The following is a 21597-nucleotide window of genomic DNA, read 5'->3' as shown; positions in this document are numbered from 1 at the left end:
AAGTTGCACCGGAATTAAATACAAAAGGCACAATGCTGACTTAAGGACAAGAAGACTGACTCTTCTTACTGACTATGTTTTGAACCATTCCTGTGACACTAGTAATCGATTCCGATGCTTCACATCAGGTTTACTGTATCCCTCTGACCTTCTCATTGACGATGAAACACAGAAGTTGCATCGGAATTAAATAGAAAAGGCACAATGCCGAATTAAGTACAAGAATACTGACTCTTCTTACTGTCTATGTTTTGAACCATTCCTGTGACACTAATTACAGATTCCGATGCTTGACTTCAGGTTTACTGTATCCCTTGTACCTTCTTATTGACGATGAACACAGAAATTGCATCGGAATTTAATACAAAAGGGGCAATGCCGACTTAAGGACAAGAAGACTGACTCTTCTTACTGACTATGTTTTGAACCATTCCTGTGACACTAGTTATTGATTCCGAAGCTTCACTCCAGGTTTATTGTATCCCTCTGACCTTCTTATTGACGATGAAACACAAAAATTGCATCGGAATTAAATACAAAAGGCTGAATGCCGACATAAGTACAAGATGACTGACTCTTCTTAGTGTCTATGTTTTGAACCACTCCATTGACACTTGTTATAGATTCCGATGCTTCACGCCAGGTTTTCTGTATCCCTTGGACCTTCTTATTGACGATGAAACACTGAAATTGCATCGGAATTAAATACAAAAGGCACAATGCCGACTTAAGGACAAGAAGACTGACTCTTCTTACTGACTATGTTTTGAACCATTCCTGTGACACTAGTTATTGATTCCGATGCTTCACTTCAGGTTAACTGTATCACTTTGAACTTCTTATTGACGATGAAACACATAAATTACATCGGAATCAAATACAAAAAGCATAATGCCGACTTAAGTACAAAGAGACTGTCTCTTCTTACTGACTATCTTTTGAACCATTCCTGTGCCACTAGTTATAGATTCCGATGCTTCACTTCAGGTTTACTGTATCCCTCTGACCTTATTCACGAAGAAACACAGAAATTGCATCGGAATTAAATACAAAAGGCACAATACCGACTGACTCTTCTTACTGTCTATGTTTTGAACAATTCCTGTGACACTAGTTATAGATTCCGATGCTTCACTTCAGGTTTACTGTATCCCTCTGACATTCTTATTGACGATGTAACATAGAAATTGCATCGGAAATAAATACAAAAGGCCCAATGCTGACTTAAGTACAAGAAAACTGACTCCTCTTACTGTCTATGGTTTGAACCATTCATGTGACACTAGTTATAGATTCCGACGCTTCACTTAAGGTTTACATTATCCCTCTGACCTTCTTATTGACGATGAAACACAGAAATTCATTGGAATTAAATAGAAAAGGCACAATGCCGAATTAAGTACAAGAAGGCTGACTCTTCTTACTGTCTATGTTTTGAACCATTCCTGTGACACTAGTTACAAATTCCGATGCTTGACTTCAGGTTTACTGTATCCCTTGGACCTTCTTATTGAGGATGAAACACCGAAATTGCATCGGAATTAAATACAAAAGGCACAATGCCGTATTAAGTACAAGAAGACTGTATCTTCTTACTGTCTATGTTTTGAACAATTCCTGTGACACTAGTTATAGATTCCGATACTTCACTTCACATTTACTGTATGCCTCTGACCTTCTTATTGACGATGAAACACAGCATTTCCATCGGAATTATATACAAAAGGCACAATGCCGACTTAAGTACAAGAAAACTGACTCTTCTTACTCTCTATGTTTTGAACCATTCCTGTGACACCAGTTATAGATTCCGATGCTTCACTTCAGGTTTACTGAATCCCTTGGACCTTCTTATTGACGATGAACCACAGAAATTGCATCGGAATTTAATACAAAAGGCACAATGCCGACTCAAGTACAAGAAGACTGACTCTTCTTCCTGTCTATGCTTTGAACCATTCCTTTGACACTAGTTATAGATTCCAATGCTTCACTTCAGGTTTACTGTATCCCTCTGACCTTCTTATTGACGATGAAACACAGAAATTGCATCGGAATTAAATAGAAAAGGCACAATGCCGTATTAAGTACAAGAAGACTGACTCTTCCTACTGTCTTGCTTTGAACCATTCCTGTGACACTAGTTATATATTCCGATGCTTCACTTCAGGTTTACTGTATCCCTTGGACCTTCTTATTGACGATGAAACTCAGAAATTGCATCGGAATTAAATACAAAAAGGCACAATGACGACTTAAGTACAAGAAGACTGTATCTTCTTACTGTCGATGTTTCGAAACATTCCTGTGACACTAGTTATAGATTCCGATGCTTCACTCCAGGTTTACTGTATCCCTTGGACCTTCTTATTGACGATGAAACACAGAAGATGCATCGGAATTAAATACAAAAGGCCCAAGGCCGACTTAAGTACAAGAAGACTGACTCTTCTTACTGACTATGTTTTGAACCATTCCTGTGACACTAGTTATAGATTCCGATGCTTCACTTCAGGTTTACTGTATCCCTCTGACCTTCTTATTGACGAAGACACACAGAAATTGCCTCGGAATTAAATAGAAAAGGCACAATGCCGACTTAAGTACAAGGAGACTGACTCTTCTTAATGTCTATGTTCTGAACCATTCCTGTGACACTAGTTATAGATTCCGATGCTTCACTGTCGATTTAGTGTATCCCTTGGACCTTCTTATTGACATAGAACACAGTAATTGCATCGGAATTAAAGAGAAAAGGCACAATGGCGAATTAAGTAGAAGAAGACTAATCTTCTTACTGACTATGTTTTGAACCATTCCTGAGACACTAGTTATAGATTCCGATGCTTCACTTCAGGTTTACTGTATCCCTCTGACCTTCTTATTGACGATGAAACACAGAAATTGCCTCGGAATTAATTACAAAAGGCAGAATGCCGACTTAAGTACAAGATGACTGACTGTTCTTACTGTCTATGTTTTGAACCATTCCATTGACACTTGTTATAGATTCCAATGCTTCACGCCAGGTTTACTGTATCCTTTGGACCTTCTTATTGACGATGAAACACTGAAATTGCATCGGAATTAAACACAAAAGGCACAATGCCGACTTAAGGAGAAGAAGACTGACTCTTCTTACTGACTATGTTTAGAACCATTCCTGTGACACTAGTTATAGATTCCGATGCTTCACTTCAGGTTCACTGCATCCCTCTGACCTTCCTATTGACGATGAAACACAGAAATTGCACCGGAATTAAATACAAAAGGCACAATGCCGACTTAAGAACAAGAAGACAGACTCTTCTATCTGTCTATGCTTTGAACCATTCCATTGACACTAGTTATAGATTCCGATGCTTCACTCCAGGTTTACTGTATCCCTTTTAACTTCTTATTGACGATGAAACACTGAAATTGCATTGGAATTAAATACAAAAGACAAAATGCCGACTTAAGTACATGAAGCATGACTCTTCCTACTGTCTATGATTGAACCATTCCTGTGACACTAGTTATAGATTCCGATGCTTCACTTCAGGTTTACTGTATCCATCTGACTTTATTCACGATGAAACACAGAAATTGCATCGGAATTAATTTCAAAAGGCACAATACCGACTTAAGTACAAGAAGGCTGACTCTTCTTACTGTCTATGTTTTGAGCAATTCCTGTATCACTAGTTATAGATTCCGATGATTCACTTCACATTTACTGTATGCCTCTGACCTTCTTATTGACGATGAAACACAGAAATTGCATTGGAATTTAATACAAAAGGCACAATGCCGACTCAAGTACAAGAAGACTGACTCTTCTTACTCTCTATGCTTTGAACCATTCCTGTGACTCTAGTTATAGATTCCGATGCTTCACTCCAGGTTTACTGTATCCCTTTTAACTTCTTATTGACGATGAAACACTGAAATTCCAATGCTTCACTTCAGGTTTACTGTATCCCTCTGACCTTATTCACGATGAAACACAGAAATTGTATCGGAATTAAATACAAAAGGCACAATACCGACTGACTCCTCTTACTGTCTATGTTTTGAACAATTCCTGTGACACTAGTTATAGATTCCGATGCTTCACTTCAGGTTTACTGTATGCCTCTGACCTTCTTATTGACGATGAAACACAGAATTTGCATCGGAATTAAATACAAAAGGCACAGTGCCGACTTAAGTACAAGAAAACTGACTCTTCTTACTCTCTATGTTTTGAACCATTCCTGTGACACAAGTTATAGATTCCGATGCTTCACTTCAGGTTTACTGTATCCCTCTGACTTTCGTATTGACGATGAAACACAGAAGTTGCACCGGAATGAAATACAAAAGGCACAATGCTGACTTAAGGACAAGAAGACTGACTCTTCTTACTGACTACGTTTTGAACCATTCCTGTGACACTAGTTATCGATTCCGATGCTTCACATCAGGTTTACTGTAACCCTCTGACCTTCTCGTTGACGATGAAACACAGAAGTTGCATCGGAATTAAATAGAAAAGGCACAATGCCGAATTAAGTACAAGAATACTGACTCTTCTTACTGTCTATGTTTTGAACCATTCCTGTGACACTAATTGCAGATTCCGATGCTTGACTTCAGGTTTACTGTATCCCTTGTACCTTCTTATTGACGATGAACACAGAAATTGCATCGGAATTTAATACAAAAGGGGCAATGCCGACTTAAGGACAAGAATACTGACTCTTCTTACTGACTATGCTTTGAACCATTCCTGTGACACTAGTTATTGATTCCGATGCTTCACTCCAGGTCTATTGTATCCCTCTGACCTTCTTATTGACGATGAAACACAAAACTTGCATCGGAATTAAATACAAAAGGCTGAATGCCGACTTAAGTACAAGATGACTGACTCTTCTTAGTCTCTATGTTTTGAACCATTCCATTGACACTTGTTATAGATTCCGATGCTTCACGCCAGGTTTTCTGTATCCCTTGGACCTTCTTATTGACGATGAAACACTGAAATTGCATCGGAATTAAATACAAAAGGCACAATGCCGGCTGAAGGACAAGAAGACTGACTCTTCTTACAGACTATGTTTTGAACCATTCCTGTGACACTAGTTATTGATTCCGATGCTTCACTTCAGGTTAACTGTATCATTTTGAACTTCTTATTGACGATGAAACACATAAATTACATCGGAATCAAATACAAAAAGCATAATGTCGACTTAAGTACAAAAAGACTGACTCTTCTTACTGACTATCTTTTGAACCATTCCTGTGCCACTAGTTATAGATTCCGATGCTTCACTTCAGGTTTACTGTATCCCTCTGACCTTATTCACGATGAAACACAGATATTGCATCGGAATTAAATACAAAAGGCACAATACCGACTGACTCTTCTTACTGTCTATGTTTTGAACCATTCATGTGACACTAGTTATAGGTTCCGATGCTTCACTTGAGGTTTACATTATCCCTCTGACCTTCTTATTGACGGTGAAACACAGAAATTGCATCGGAATTAAATAGAAAAGGCACAATGCCGAATTAAGTACAAGAAGGCTGACTCTTCTTACTGTCTATGTTTTGAACAATTCCTGTGACACTAGTTATAGATTCCGATACTTCACTTCACATTTACTGTATGCCTCTGACCTTCTTATTGACGATGAAACACAGCATTTCCATCGGAATTAAGTACAAAAGGCACAATGCCGACTTAAGTACAAGAAAACTGACTCTTCTTATTCTCTATGTTTTGAACCATTCCTGTGACACCAGTTATTGATTCCGATGCTTCACTTCAGGTTTACTGAATCCCTTGGACCTTCTTATTGACGATGAACCACAGAAATTGCATCGGAATTTAATACAAAAGGCACAATGCCGACTCAAGTACAAGAAGACTGACTCTTCTTCCTGTCTATGCTTTGAACCATTCCTTTGACACTAGTTATAGATTCCAATGCTTCACTTCAGGTTTACTGTATCCCATTGACCTTCTTATTGACGATGAAACACAGAAATTGCATCGGAATTAAATAGAAAAGGCACAATGCCGTATTAAGTACAAGAAGACTGACTCTTCCTACTGTCTTGCTTTGAACTATTCCTGTGACACTAGTTAAATATTCCGATGCTTCACTTCAGGTTTACTGTATCCCTTGGACCTTCTTATTGACGATGAAACACAGAAAATGCATCGGAATTAAATACAAAAGGCCCAACGCCGACTTAAGTACAAGAAGACAGACTCTTCTTACTGACTATGTTTTGAACCATTCCTGTGACACTAGTTATAGATTCCGATTCTCACTTCAGGTTTACTGTATCCCACTGACTTTCGTATTGACGATGAAACACAGAAATTGCACTGGAATGAAATACAAAAGGCACAATGCCGACTTAAGGACAAGAAGACTGATTCTTCTTACTGACTATGTTTTGAACCATTCCTGTGACACTAGTTATAGATTCCGATGCGTCACTTCAGGTTTACTGTATCCCTCTGACCTTCTTATTGACGAAGACACACAGAGATTGCCTCGGAATTAAATAGAAAAGGCACAATGCCGACTTAAGTACAAGGAGACTGACTCTTCTTAATGTCTATGTTCTGAACCATTCCTGTGACACTAGTCATAGATTCCGATGCTTCAATGTCGATTTAGTGTATCCCTTGGACCTTCTTATTGACGATGAACACAGTAATTGCATCGGAATTAAAGAGAAAAGGCACAATGCCGACTTAAGTAGAAGAAGACTGATCTTCTTACTGACTATGTTTTGAACCATACCATTGACACTAGTTATAGATTCCGATGCTTCACTCCAGGTTTACTGTATCCCTTTTACATTCTTATTGACGATGAAACAATGAAATTGCATCGGAATAAAATACAAAAGTGAAAATGCCGGCTTAAGTACAAGAACACTGACTCTTCCTACTGTCTATGTTTTGAACCATTCCTGTGACACTAGTTATAGATTCCGATGCTTTACTTCAGGTTTACTGTATCCCTCTGACCTTTTTCACGATGAAACATAGAAATTGCATCGTAATGAAATACAAAAGGCACAATACCGACTTAAGTACAAGAAGACTGACTCTTCTTACTGTCTATGTTTTGAACCATTCCTGTGACACTAGTTATTGATTCCGATGCTTCACTTCAGGTTTACTGTATCATTTTGAACTTCTTATTGACGATGAAACTCAGAAATTACATCGGAATCAAATACAAAAAGCATAATGCCGACTTAAGAACAAAAAGACTGACTCTTCTTACTGACTATGTTTTGAACCATTCCTGTGACACTAGTTACAAATTCCGATGCTTGACTTCAGGTTTACTGTATCCCTTGGACCTTCTTATTGACGATGAAACACAGAAATTGCTTCGGAATTTAATACAAAAGGGACAATGCCGACTCAAGTACAAGAATACTGACTCTTCTTACTGGCTATGTTTTGAACCATTCCTGTGACACTAGTTATAGATTCCGATGCTTCACTTCAGGTTTACTGTATCCCTCTGACCTTCCTATTGACGATGAAACACAGAAATTGCACCGGAATTAAATACAAAAGGCACAATGCCGACTTATGAACAAGAAGACTGACTCTTCTTTCTGTCTATGTTTTGAACCACTCCATTGACACTAGATATAGATTCCGATGCTTCACTCCCGGTTTACTGTATCCCTTTTAACTTCGTATTGACGATGAAACACTGAAATAGCATTGGAATTAAATACAAAAGACAAAATGCCGACTTAAGTACAAGAAGACTGACTCTTCCTACTGTCTATGTTTGATCCATTCCTGTGACACAAGTTATAGATTCCGATGCTTGACTTCAGGTTTACTGTATCCCTTGGACCTTCTTATTGACGATGAAACACAGAAATTGCAACGGAATTTAATACAAAAGGGACAATGCCGACTCAAGTACAAGAAGACTGACTCTTCTTACTATCTATCTTTTGAAACATTCCTGTGACACTAGTTATAGATTCCGATGCTTCACTTCAGGTTTACTGTATCCCTCTGACTTCCGTATTGACGATGAAACACAGAAGTTGCACCTGAATTAAATACAAAAGGCACAATGCTCACTTAAGGACAAGAAGACTGACTCTTCTTACTGACTATGTTTTGAACCATTATGTGACACTAGTTATCGATTCCGATGCTTCACTTCAGGTTTACTGTGTCCCTCTGACCTTCTTGTTGACGATGAAACACAGAAATTGCATCGGAATTAAACACAAAAGGCACAATTCCGACTGAAGTACAAGAAGACTGACTCTTCTTACTGACTATGCTTTGAACCATTTCTGTGACACTAGTTATAGATTCCGATGCTTCACTTCAGGGTTACTGTATCCCTCTGACCTTCTTATTGACGATGAAACACAGAAATTGCATCGGAATTTATTACAAAAGGCAGAATGCCGACTTAAGTACAAGATGACTGACTGTTCTTACTGTCTATGTTTTGAACCATTCCATTGACACTTGTTATAGATGCCAATGCTTCACGGCAGGTTTACTGTATCCTTTGGACCTTCTTATTGACGATGAAACACTGAAATTGCATCGGAATTAAACACAAAAGGCACAATGCCGACTTAAGGAGAAGAAGACTGACTCTTCTTACTGACTATGTTTAGAACCATTCCTGTGACACTAGTTATAGATTCCGATGCTTCACTTCAGGTTTAGTGTATCCCTCTGACCTTCCTATTGACGATGAAACACAGAAATTGCACCGGAATTAAATACAAAATGCACAATGCCGACTTAAGAACACGAAGACTGACTCTTCTATCTGTCTAAGTTTTGTACCATTCCATTGACACTAGTTATAGATTCCGATGCTTCACTCCAGGTTTACTGTATCCCTTTTAACTTCTTATTGACGATGAAACACTGAAATTGCATTGGAATTAAATACAAAAGACAAAATGCCGACTTAAGTACATGAAGCATGACTCTTCCTACTGTCTATGATTGAACCATTCCTGTGACACTAGTTATAGATTCCGATGCTTCACTTCAGGTTTACTGTATCCCTCTGACTTTATTCACGATGAAACACAGATATTGCATCGGAATTAATTTCAAAAGGCACAATACCGACTTAAGTACAAGAAGGCTGACTCTTCTTACTGTCTATGTTTTGAGCAATTCCTGTGTAACTAGTTATAGATTCCGATGATTCACTTCACATTTACTGTATGCCTCTGACCTTCTTATTGACGATGAAACACTGCATTTGCATCGGAATTAAATACAAAAGGCACAATGCCGACTTAAGTACAAGGAAACTGACTCTTCTTACTCTCTATGCTTTGAACCATTCCTATGACGCTAGTTATAGATTCCGATGCTTGACTTTAGGTTTACTGAATCCCTTGGACCGTCTTATTGACGATGAAACACAGAAATTGCATTGGAATTTAATACAAAAGGCACAATGCCGACTCAAGTACAAGAAGACTGACTCTTCTTACTGTCTATGTTTTGAACCATTCCTGTGACTCTAGTTATAGATTCCGATGCTTCACTCCAGGTTTACTGTATCGCTTTTAACTTCTTATTGACGATGAAACACTGAAATTCCAATCCTTCACTTCAGGTTTACTGTATCCCTCTGACCTTATTCACGATGAAACACAGAAATTGCATCGGAATTAAATACAAAAGGCACAATACCGACTGACTCTTCTTACTGTCTATGTTTTGAACAATTCCTGTGACACTAGTTATAGATTCCGATGCTTCACTTCAGGTTTACTGTATGCCTCTGACCTTCTTATTGACGATGAAACACAGAATTTGCATCGGAATTAAATACAAAAGGCACAGTGCCGACTTAAGTACAAGAAAACTGACTCTTCTTACTCTCTATGTTTTGAACCATTCCTGTGACACAAGTTATAGATTCCGATGCTTCACTTCAGGTTTACTGTATCCCTCTGACTTTCGTATTGACGATGAAACACAGAAGTTGCACCGGAATTAAATACAAAAGGCACAATGCTGACTTAAGGACAAGAAGACTGACTCTTCTTACTGACTATGTTTTGAACCATTCCTGTGACACTAGTTATTGATTCCGATGCTTCACTTCAGGTTAACTGTATCACTTTAAACTTCTTATTGACGATGAAACACATAAATTACATCGGAATCAAATACAAATAGCATAATGCCGACTTAAGTACAAAGAGACTGTCTCTTCTTACTGCCTATCTTTTGAACCATTCCTGTGCCACTAGTTATAGATTCCGATGCTTCACTTCAGGTTTACTGTATCCCTCTGACCTTATTCACGAAGAAACACAGAAATTGCATCGGAATTAAATACAAAAGGCACAATACCGACTGACTCTTCTTACTGTCTATGTTTTGAACAATTCCTGTGACACTAGTTATAGATTCCGATGCTTCACTTCAGGTTTACTGTATCCCTCTGACATTCTTATTGACGATGTAACATAGAAATTGCATCGGAAATAAATACAAAAGGCCCAATGCTGACTTAAGTACAAGAAAACTGACTCTTCTTACTGTCTATGTTTTGAACCATTCATGTGACACTAGTTATAGATTCCGACGCTTCACTTAAGGTTTACATTATCCCTCTGACCTTCTTATTGACGATGAAACACAGAAATTCATCGGAATTAAATAGAAAAGGCACAATGCCGAATTAAGTACAAGAAGGCTGACTCTTCTTACTGTCTATGTTTTGAACCATTCCTGTGACACTAGTTACAAATTCCGATGCTTGACTTCAGGTTTACTGTATCCCTTGGACCTTCTTATTGAGGATGAAACACCGAAATTGCATCGGAATTAAATACAAAAGGCACAATACCGACTTAAGTACAAGAAGACTGTATCTTCTTACTGTCTATGTTTTGAACAATTCCTGTGACACTAGTTATAGATTCCGATACTTCACTTCACATTTACTGTATGCCTCTGACCTTCTTATTGACGATGAAACACAGCATTTCCATCGGAATTAAATACAAAAGGCACAATGCCGACTTAAGTACAAGAAAACTGACTCTTCTTACTCTCTATGTTTTGAACCATTCCTGTGACACCAGTTATAGATTCCGATGCTTCACTTCAGGTTTACTATATCCCTTTTAACTTCGTATTGACGATGAAACACTGAAATTGCATTGGAATTAAATACAAAAGACAAAATGCCGACTTAAGTACAAGTAGACTGACTCTTCCTACTGTCTATGTTTGATCCATTCCTGTGACACTAGTTATAGATTCCGATGCTTCACTTCAGGTTTACTGTATCCCTCTGACCTTATTCACGATGAAACACAGAAATTGCATCGGAATTAATTTCAAAAGGCACAATACCGACTTAAGTACAAGAAGACTGTATCTTCTTACTGTCTATGATTTGAACAATTCCTGTGACACTAGTTATAGATTCCGATACTTCACTTCACATTTACTGTATGCCTCTGACCTTCTTATTGACGATGAAACACAGCATTTCCATCGGAATTAAATACAAAAGGCACAATGCCGACTTAAGTACAAGAAAACTGACTCTTCTTACTCTCTATGTTTTGAACCATTCCTGTGACACCAGTTATAGATTCCGATGCTTCACTTCAGGTTTACTGAATCCCTTGGACCTTCTTATTGACGATGAACCACAGAAATTGCATCGGAATTTAATACAAAAGGCACAATGCCGACTCAAGTACAAGAAGACTGACTCTTCTTCCTGTCTATGCTTTGAACCATTCCTTTGACACTAGTTATAGATTCCAATGCTTCACTTCAGGTTTACTGTATCCCTCTGACCTTCTTATTGACGATGAAACACAGAAATTGCATCGGAATTAAATAGAAAAGGCACAATGCCGTATTAAGTACAAGAAGACTGACTCTTCCTACTGTCTTGCTTTGAACCATTCCTGTGACACTAGTTATATATTCCGATGCTTCACTTCAGGTTTACTGTATCCCTTGGACCTTCTTATTGACGATGAAACTCAGAAATTGCATCGGAATTAAATACAAAAAGGCACAATGACGACTTAAGTACAAGAAGACTGTATCTTCTTACTGTCGATGTTTCGAAACATTCCTGTGACACTAGTTATAGATTCCGATGCTTCACTCCAGGTTTACTGTATCCCTTGACCTTCTTATTGACGATGAAACACAGAAGATGCATCGGAATTAAATACAAAAGGCCCAAGGCCGACTTAAGTACAAGAAGACTGACTCTTCTTACTGACTATGTTTTGAACCATTCCTGTGACACTAGTTATAGATTCCGATGCTTCACTTCAGGTTTACTGTATCCCTCTGACCTTCTTATTGACGAGGACACACAGAAATTGCCTCGGAATTAAATAGAAAAGGCACAATGCCGACTTAAGTACAAGGAGACTGACTCTTCTTAATGTCTATGTTCTGAACCATTCCTGTGACACTAGTTATAGATTCCGATGCTTCACTGTCGATTTAGTGTATCCCTTGGACCTTCTTATTGACGTAGAACACAGTAATTGCATCGGAATTAAAGAGAAAAGGCACAATGCCGACTTAAGTAGAAGAAGACTAATCTTCTTACTGACTATGTTTTGAACCATTCCTGAGACACTAGTTATAGATTCCGATGCTTCACTTCAGGTTTACTGTATCCCTCTGACCTTCTTATTGACGATGAAACACAGAAATTGCATCGGAATTAATTACAAAAGGCAGAATGCCGACTTAAGTACAAGATGACTGACTGTTCTTACTGTCTATGTTTTGAACCATTCCATTGACACTTGTTATAGATTCCAATGCTTCACGCCAGGTTTACTGTATCCTTTGGACCTTCTTATTGACGATGAAACACTGAAATTGCATCGGAATTAAACACAAAAGGCACAATGCCGACTTAAGGAGAAGAAGACTGACTCTTCTTACTGACTATGTTTAGAACCATTCCTGTGACACTAGCTATTGATTCCGATGCTTCACTTCAGGTTCACTGCATCCCTCTGAACTTCCTATTGACGATGAAACACAGAAATTGCACCGGAATTAAATACAAAAGGCACAATGCCGACTTAAGAACAAGAAGACAGACTCTTCTATCTGTCTATGCTTTGAACCATTCCATTGACACTAGTTATAGATTCCGATGCTTCACTCCAGGTTTACTGTATCCCTTTTAACTTCTTATTGACGATGAAACACTGAAATTGCATTGGAATTAAATACAAAAGACAAAATGCCGACTTAAGTACATGAAGCATGACTCTTCCTACTGTCTATGATTGAACCATTCCTGTGACACTAGTTATAGATTCCGATGCTTCACTTCAGGTTTACTGTATCCATCTGACTTTATTCACGATGAAACACAGAAATTGCATCGGAATTAATTTCAAAAGGCACAATACCGACTTAAGTACAAGAAGGCTGACTCTTCTTACTGTCTATGTTTTGAGCAATTCCTGTATCACTAGTTATAGATTCCGATGATTCACTTCACATTTACTGTATGCCTCTGACCTTCTTATTGACGATGAAACACAGAAATTGCATTGGAATTTAATACAAAAGGCACAATGCCAACTCAAGTACAAGAAGACTGACTCTTCTTACTCTCTATGCTTTGAACCATTCCTGTGACTCTAGTTATAGATTCCGATGCTTCACTCCAGGTTTACTGTATCCCTTTTAACTTCTTATTGACGATGAAACACTGAAATTCCAATGCTTCACTTCAGGTTTACTGTATCCCTCTGACCTTATTCACGATGAAACACAGAAATTGCATCGGAATTAAATACAAAAGGCACAATACCGACAGACTCCTCTTACTGTCTATGTTTTGAACAATTCCTGTGACACTAGTTATAGATTCCGATGCTTCACTTCAGGTTTACTGTATGCCTCTGACCTTCTTATTGACGATGAAACACAGAATTTGCATCGGAATTAAATACAAAAGGCACAGTGCCGACTTAAGTACAAGAAAACTGACTCTTCTTACTCTCTATGTTTTGAACCATTCCTGTGACACAAGTTATAGGTTCCGATGCTTCACTTCAGGTTTACTGTATCCCTCTGACTTTCGTATTGACGATGAAACACAGAAGTTGCACCGGAATTAAATACAAAAGGCACAATGCTGACTTAAGGACAAGAAGACTGACTCTTCTTACTGACTACGTTTTGAACCATTCCTGTGACACTAGTTATCGATTCCGATGCTTCACATCAGGTTTACTGTAACCCTCTGACCTTCTCATTGACGATGAAACACAGAAGTTGCATCGGAATTAAATAGAAAAGGCACAATGCCGAATTAAGTACAAGAATACTGACTCTTCTTACTGTCTATGTTTTGAACCATTCCTGTGACACTAATTGCAGATTCCGATGCTTGACTTCAGGTTTACTGTATCCCTTGTACCTTCTTATTGACGATGAACACAGAAATTGCATCGGAATTTAATACAAAAGGGGCAATGCCGACTTAAGGACAAGAATACTGACTCTTCTTACTGACTATGCTTTGAACCATTCCTGTGACACTAGTTATTGATTCCGATGCTTCACTCCAGGTCTATTGTATCCCTCTGACCTTCTTATTGACGATGAAACATAGAAATTGCATCGGAAATAAATACAAAAGGCACAATGCTGACTAAAGTACAAGAAAACTGACTCTTCTTACTGTCTATGTTTTGAACCATTCATGTGACACTAGTTATAGGTTCCGATGCTTCACTTGAGGTTTACATTATCCCTCTGACCTTCTTATTGACGGTGAAACACAGAAATTGCATTGGAATTAAATAGAAAAGGCACAATGCCGAATTAACTACAAGAAGGCTGACTCTTCTTACTGTCTATGTTTTGAACAATTCCTGTGACACTAGTTATAGATTCCGATACTTCACTTCACATTTACTGTATGCCTCTGACCTTCTTATTGACGATGAAACACAGCATTTCCATCGGAATTAAGTACAAAAGGCACAATGCCGACTTAAGTACAAGAAAACAGACTCTTCTTATTCTCTATGTTTTGAACCATTCCTGTGACACCAGTTATTGATTCCGATGCTTCACTTCAGGTTTACTGAATCCCTTGGACCTTCTTATTGACGATGAACCACAGAAATTGCATCGGAATTTAATACAAAAGGCACAATGCCGACTCAAGTACAAGAAGACTGACTCTTCTTCCTGTCTATGCTTTGAGCCATTCCTTTGACACTAGTTATAGATTCCAATGCTTCACTTCAGGTTTACTGTATCCCATTGACCTTCTTATTGACGATGAAACACAGAAATTGCATCGGAATTAAATAGAAAAGGCACAATGCCGTATTAAGTACAAGAAGACTGACTCTTCCTACTGTCTTGCTTTGAACTATTCCTGTGACACTAGTTAAATATTCCGATGCTTCACTTCAGGTGTACTGTATCCCTTGGACCTTCTTATTGACGATGAAACACAGAAATTGCATCGGAATTAAATACAAAAAGGCACAATGACGACTTAAGTACAAGAAGACTGTATCTTCTTACTGTCTATGTTTAGAAACATTCCTGTGACACTAGTTATAGATTCCGATGCTTCACTCCAGGTTTACTGTATCCCTTGGACCTTCTTATTGACGATGAAACACAGAAAATGCATCGGAATTAAATACAAAAGGCCCAACGCCGACTTAAGTACAAGAAGACTGACTCTTCTTACTGACTATGATTTGAACCATTCCTGTGACACTAGTTATAGATTCCGATTCTCACTTCAGGTTTACTGTATCCCACTGACTTTCGTATTGACGATGAAACACAGAAATTGCACCGGAATGAAATACAAAAGGCACAATGCCGACTTAAGGACAAGAAGACTGATTCTTCTTACTGACTATGTTTTGAACCATTCCTGTGACACTAGTTATAGATTCCGATGCTTCACTTCAGGTTTACTGTATCCCTCTGACCTTCATATTGACGAAGACACACAGAAATTGCCTCGGAATTAAATAGAAAAGGCACAATGCCGACTTAAGTACAAGGAGACTGACTCTTCTTAATGTCTATGTTCTGAACCATTCCTGTGACACTAGTCATAGATTCCGATGCTTCAATGTCGATTTAGTGTATCCCTTGGACCTTCTTATTGACGATGAACACAGTAATTGCATCGGAATTAAAGAGAAAAGGCACAATGCCGACTTAAGTAGAAGAAGACTGATCTTCTTACTGACTATGTTTTGAACCATACCATTGACACTAGTTATAGATTCCGATGCTTCACTCCAGGTTTACTGTATCCCTTTTACATTCTTATTGACGATGAAACAATGAAATTGCATCGGAATAAAATACAAAAGTGAAAATGCCGGCTTAAGTACAAGAACACTGACTCGTCCTACTGTCTATGTTTTGAACCATTCCTGTGACACTAGTTATAGATTCCGATGCTTTACTTCAGGTTTACTGTATCCCTCTGACCTTATTCACGATGAAACACAGAAATTGCATCGTAATGAAATACAAAAGGAACAATACCGACTTTAGTACAAGAAGACTGACTCTTCTTACTGTCTATGTTTTGAACCATTCCTGTGACACTAGTTATTGATTCCGATGCTTCACTTCAGGTTTACTGTATCATTTTGAACTTCTTATTGACGATGAAACTCAGAAATTACATCGGAATCAAATACAAAAAGCATAATGCCGACTTAAGAACAAAAAGACTGACTCTTCTTACTGACTATGTTTTGAACCATTCCTGTGACACTAGTTACAAATTCCGATGCTTGACTTCAGGTTTACTGTATCCCTTGGACCTTCTTATTGACGATGAAACACAGAAATTGCATCGGAATTTAATACAAAAGGGACAATGCCGACTCAAGTACAAGAATACTGACTCTTCTTACTGGATATGCTTTGAACCATTCCTGTGACACTAGTTATAGATTCCGATGCTTCACTTCCGGTTTACTGTATCCCTCTGACCTTCCTATTGACGATGAAACACAGAAATTGCACCGGAATTAAATACAAAAGGCACAATGCCGACTTATGAACAAGAAGACTGACTCTTCTTTCTGTCTATGTTTTGAACCACTCCATTGACACTAGATATAGATTCCGATGCTTCACTCCCGGTTTACTGTATCCCTTTTAACTTCGTATTGACGATGAAACACTGAAATAGCATTGGAATTAAATACAAAAGACAAACTGCCGACTTAAGTACAAGAAGACTGACCCTTCCTACTGTCTATGTTTGATCCATTCCTGTGACACAAGTTATAGATTCCGATGCTTCACTTCAGGTTTACTGTATCCCTCTGACCTTATTCACGATGAAACACAGAAATTGCATCGGAATTAAATTCAAAAGGCACAATACCGACTTATGTACAAGAAGGCTGACTCTTCTTACTGTCTATGTTTTGAACAATTCCTGTGACACTAGTTATAGATTCCGATACTTCACTTCACATTTACTGTATGCCTCTGACCTTCTTATTGACGATGAAACACAGCATTTCCATCGGAATTAAATACAAAAGGCACAATGCCGACTTAAGTACAAGAAAACTGACTCTTCTTACTCTCTATGTTTTGAACCATTCCTGTGACACCAGTTATAGATTCCGATGCTTCACTTCAGGTTTACTGAATCCCTTGGACCTTCTTATTGACGATGAACCACAGAAATTGCATCGGAATTTAATACAAAAGGCACAATGCCGACTCAAGTACAAGAAGACTGACTCTTCTTCCTGTCTATGCTTTGAACCATTCCTTTGACACTAGTTATAGATTCCAATGCTCCACTTCAGGTTTACTGTATCCCTCTGAACTTCTTATTGACGATGAACACAGTAATTGCATCGGAATGAAAGAGAAAAGGCACAATGCCGACTTAAGTAGAAGAAGACTGATCTTCTTACTGACTATGTTTTGAACCATTCCTGAGACACTAGTTATAGATTCTGATGCTTCACTTCAGGATTACTGTATCCCTCTGAACTTCTTATTGACGATGAAACACAAAAATTGCATCGGAATTAAATAAAAAATGCACAATGCCGACTTAAGTACAAGAAGACTGACTCTTCTTACTGTCTATGATTTGAACCATTCCATTGACACTAGTTATAGATTCCAATGCTTCACTCCAGGTTTACTGTATCCCTTTTACATTCTTATTGACGATGAAACACTGAAATTGCATCGGAATTAAATACAAAAGTCAAAATGCCGGCTTAAGTACAAGAACACTGACTCTTCCTACTGTCTATGTTTTGAACCATTCCTGTGACACTAGTTATAGATTCCGATGCTTCACTTCAGGTTTACTGTTTCTCTCAGACCTTATTCGCGATGAAACACAGAAAATGCGTCGTAATGAAATACAAAAGGCACAATACCGACTTAAGTACAAGAAGACTGACTCTTCTTACTGTCTATGTTTTGAACCATTCCTGTGACACTAGTTATTGATTCCGATGCTTCACTTCAGGTTTACTGTATCATTTTGAACTTCTTATTGACGATGAAACACAGAAATTACATCGGAATCAAATACAAAAAGCATAATGCCGACTTAAGTTCAAAAAGACAGACTCTTCTTACTGACTATGTTTTGAACCATTCCTGTGACACTAGTTATAGATTCCGATGCTTCACTTCAGGTTTACTGTATCCCTCATACCTTATTCACGATGAAACACAGAAATTGCATCGGAATTAAATACAAAAGGCACAATACCGACTGACTCTTCTTACTGTCTATGTTTTGAACTATTCCTGTGACACTAGTTATAGATTCCGATGCTTCACTTCAGGTTTACTGTATGCCTCTGACCTTCTTATTGACGATGAAACATTGAATTTGCATCGGAATTAAATACAAAAGGCACAATACCGACTTAAGTACAAGAAAACTGACTCTTCTTTGAGTCTATGTTTTGAACCATTCCTGTGACACAAGTTATAGATTCCGATGCTTCACTTCAGGTTTGCTGTATCCCTCTGACATTCTTATTGACGATGAAACATAGAAATTGCATCGGAATTAAATACAAAAGGCACAAGCTGACTTAAGTACAAGAAAACTGACTCTTCTTACTGTCTATGTTTTGAACCATTCAAGTGACACTAGTTATAGATTCCGATGCTTCACTTGAGGTTTACATTATCCCTCTGAACTTCTTTTTGACGAAGAAACACAGAAATTGCATCGAAATTTAATGGAAAAGGCACAATGCCGAATTAAGTACAAGAAGACTGACTCTTCTTACTGTCTATGTTTTGAACCATTCCTGTGCCACTATTTATAGATTCCGATGCTTGACTTCAGGTTTACTGTATCCTTGGACCTTCTTATTGACGATGAAACACAGAAATTGCATCGGAATTTAATACAAAAGGCACAATGCCGACTCAAGTACAAGAAGACTGACTCTTCTTACTGTCTATGATTTGAAACATTCCTGTGACACTAGCTATAGATTCTGATGCTTCACTTCAGGTTTACTGTATCCCTCTGACTTTCTTATAAGACGATGAAACACAGAAGTTGCACCGGAATTAAATACAAAAGGCACAATGCTGACTTAAGGACAAGAAGACTGACTCTTCTTACTGACTATGTTTTGAACCATTCCTGTGACACTAGTTATAGATTCCGATGCTTCACTTGAGGTTTACAGTATCCCTCTGACCTTCTTATTGACGATGAAACACAGAAATTGCATCGGAATTAAATAAAAAAGGCACAATGCCGAATTATATACAAGAAGACTGTCTCTTCCTACTGTCTATGTTTTGAACCATTTCTGTGACACTAGTTATATATTCCGATGCTTCACTTCAGGTTAACTGTATCCCTTGGACCTTCTTATTGACGATGAAACACAGAAATAGCATCGGAATTAAATACAAAAGGCACAATGCCGAATTAAGTACAAGAAGACTGACTCTTCCTACTGTCTATGTTTTGAACCATTCCATTGACACTAGTTATAAATTCCGATGCTTGACTTCAGGTTTACTGAACCCTTCGCCCTTCGTATTGACGATAAAACACAGAAATTGCATCGGAATTAAATAGAAAAGGCACAATGCCGACTTAAGTACAAGAAGACTGACTCTTCTTAATGTCTATGTTTTGAACCATTCCTGTGACACTAGTTAAAGATTCCGATGCTTCACTCTAGGTTTAGTGTATCCCTTGGACTTTCTTATTGACGATGAACACAGTAATTGCATCGTAATTAAATAGAAAAGGCACAATGACGAATTAAGTACAAGAAGACTGACTCTTCCTACTGTCTATGTTTTGAACCATTTCTGTGACACTAGTTATATATTCCGATGCTTCACTTAAGGTTTACTGTATCCCTTGGACCTTCTTATTGACGATGAAACACAGAAATTGCATCGGAATTAAATAGAAAAAGGCACAATGCCGACTTAAGTACAAGAAGACTGTATCTTCTTACTGTCTATGTTTTGAAACATTCCTGTGACACTAGTTATAGATTCCGATGCTTCACTCCAGGTCTACTGTATCCCTTGGACCTTCTTATTGACGATGAAACACAGAAAATGCATCGGAATTAAATACAAAAGTCCCAAGGCCGACTTAAGTACAAGAAGACTGACTCTTCTTACTGACTATGTTTTGAACCATTCCTGTGACACTAGTTATAGATTCCGATTCTGACTTCAGGTTTGCAGTATCCCTCTGACTTTCTTATTGACGATGAAACACAGAAATTGCACCGGAATTAAATACAAATGGCACAATGCCGACTTAAGGACAAGAGGACTGACTCTTCTTACTGACTATGTTTTGAACCATTCCTGTGACACTAGTTATAGATTCCGATGATTCACTTCAGGTTTACTGTATCCCTCTGACCTTCTTATTGACGATGACACACAGCAATTGCCTCGGAATTAAATAGAAAAGGCACAATGCCGACTTAAGTACAAGAAGACTGACTCTTCTTAATGTCTATGTTTTGAACCATTTCTGTGACACTAGTTATAGATTCCGATGCTTCACTCTAGGTTTAGTGTATCCCTTGGACTTTCTTATTGACGATGAACACAGTAATTGAATCGGAATTAAAGAGAAAAGACACAATGCCGACTTAAGTAGAAGAAGACTGACTCTTCTTACTGACTATGTTTTGAACCATACCATTGACACTAGTTATAGATTCCGATGCTTCACTCCAGGTTTACTGTATCCCTTTTACATTCTTATTGACGATGAAACAATGAAATTGCATCGGAATAAAATACAAAAGTCAAAATGCCGGCTTAAGTACAAGAACACTGACTCTTCCTACTGTCTATGTTTTGAACCATTCCTGTGACACTAGTTATTGATTCCGATGCTTTACTTCAGGTTTACTGTATCCCTCTGACCTTATTCACGATGAAACACAGAAATTGCATCGTAATGAAATACAAAAGGCACAATACCCACTTAAGTACAAGAAGACTGACTCTTCTTACTGTCTATGTTTTGAACCATT

This window comes from Schistocerca serialis, chromosome 8 (genome assembly GCF_023864345.2).
Source record: "Schistocerca serialis cubense isolate TAMUIC-IGC-003099 chromosome 8, iqSchSeri2.2, whole genome shotgun sequence".
NCBI lineage: Eukaryota > Metazoa > Arthropoda > Insecta > Orthoptera > Acrididae > Schistocerca > Schistocerca serialis.
Note: the sequence above shows the minus strand (reverse complement) of the source record.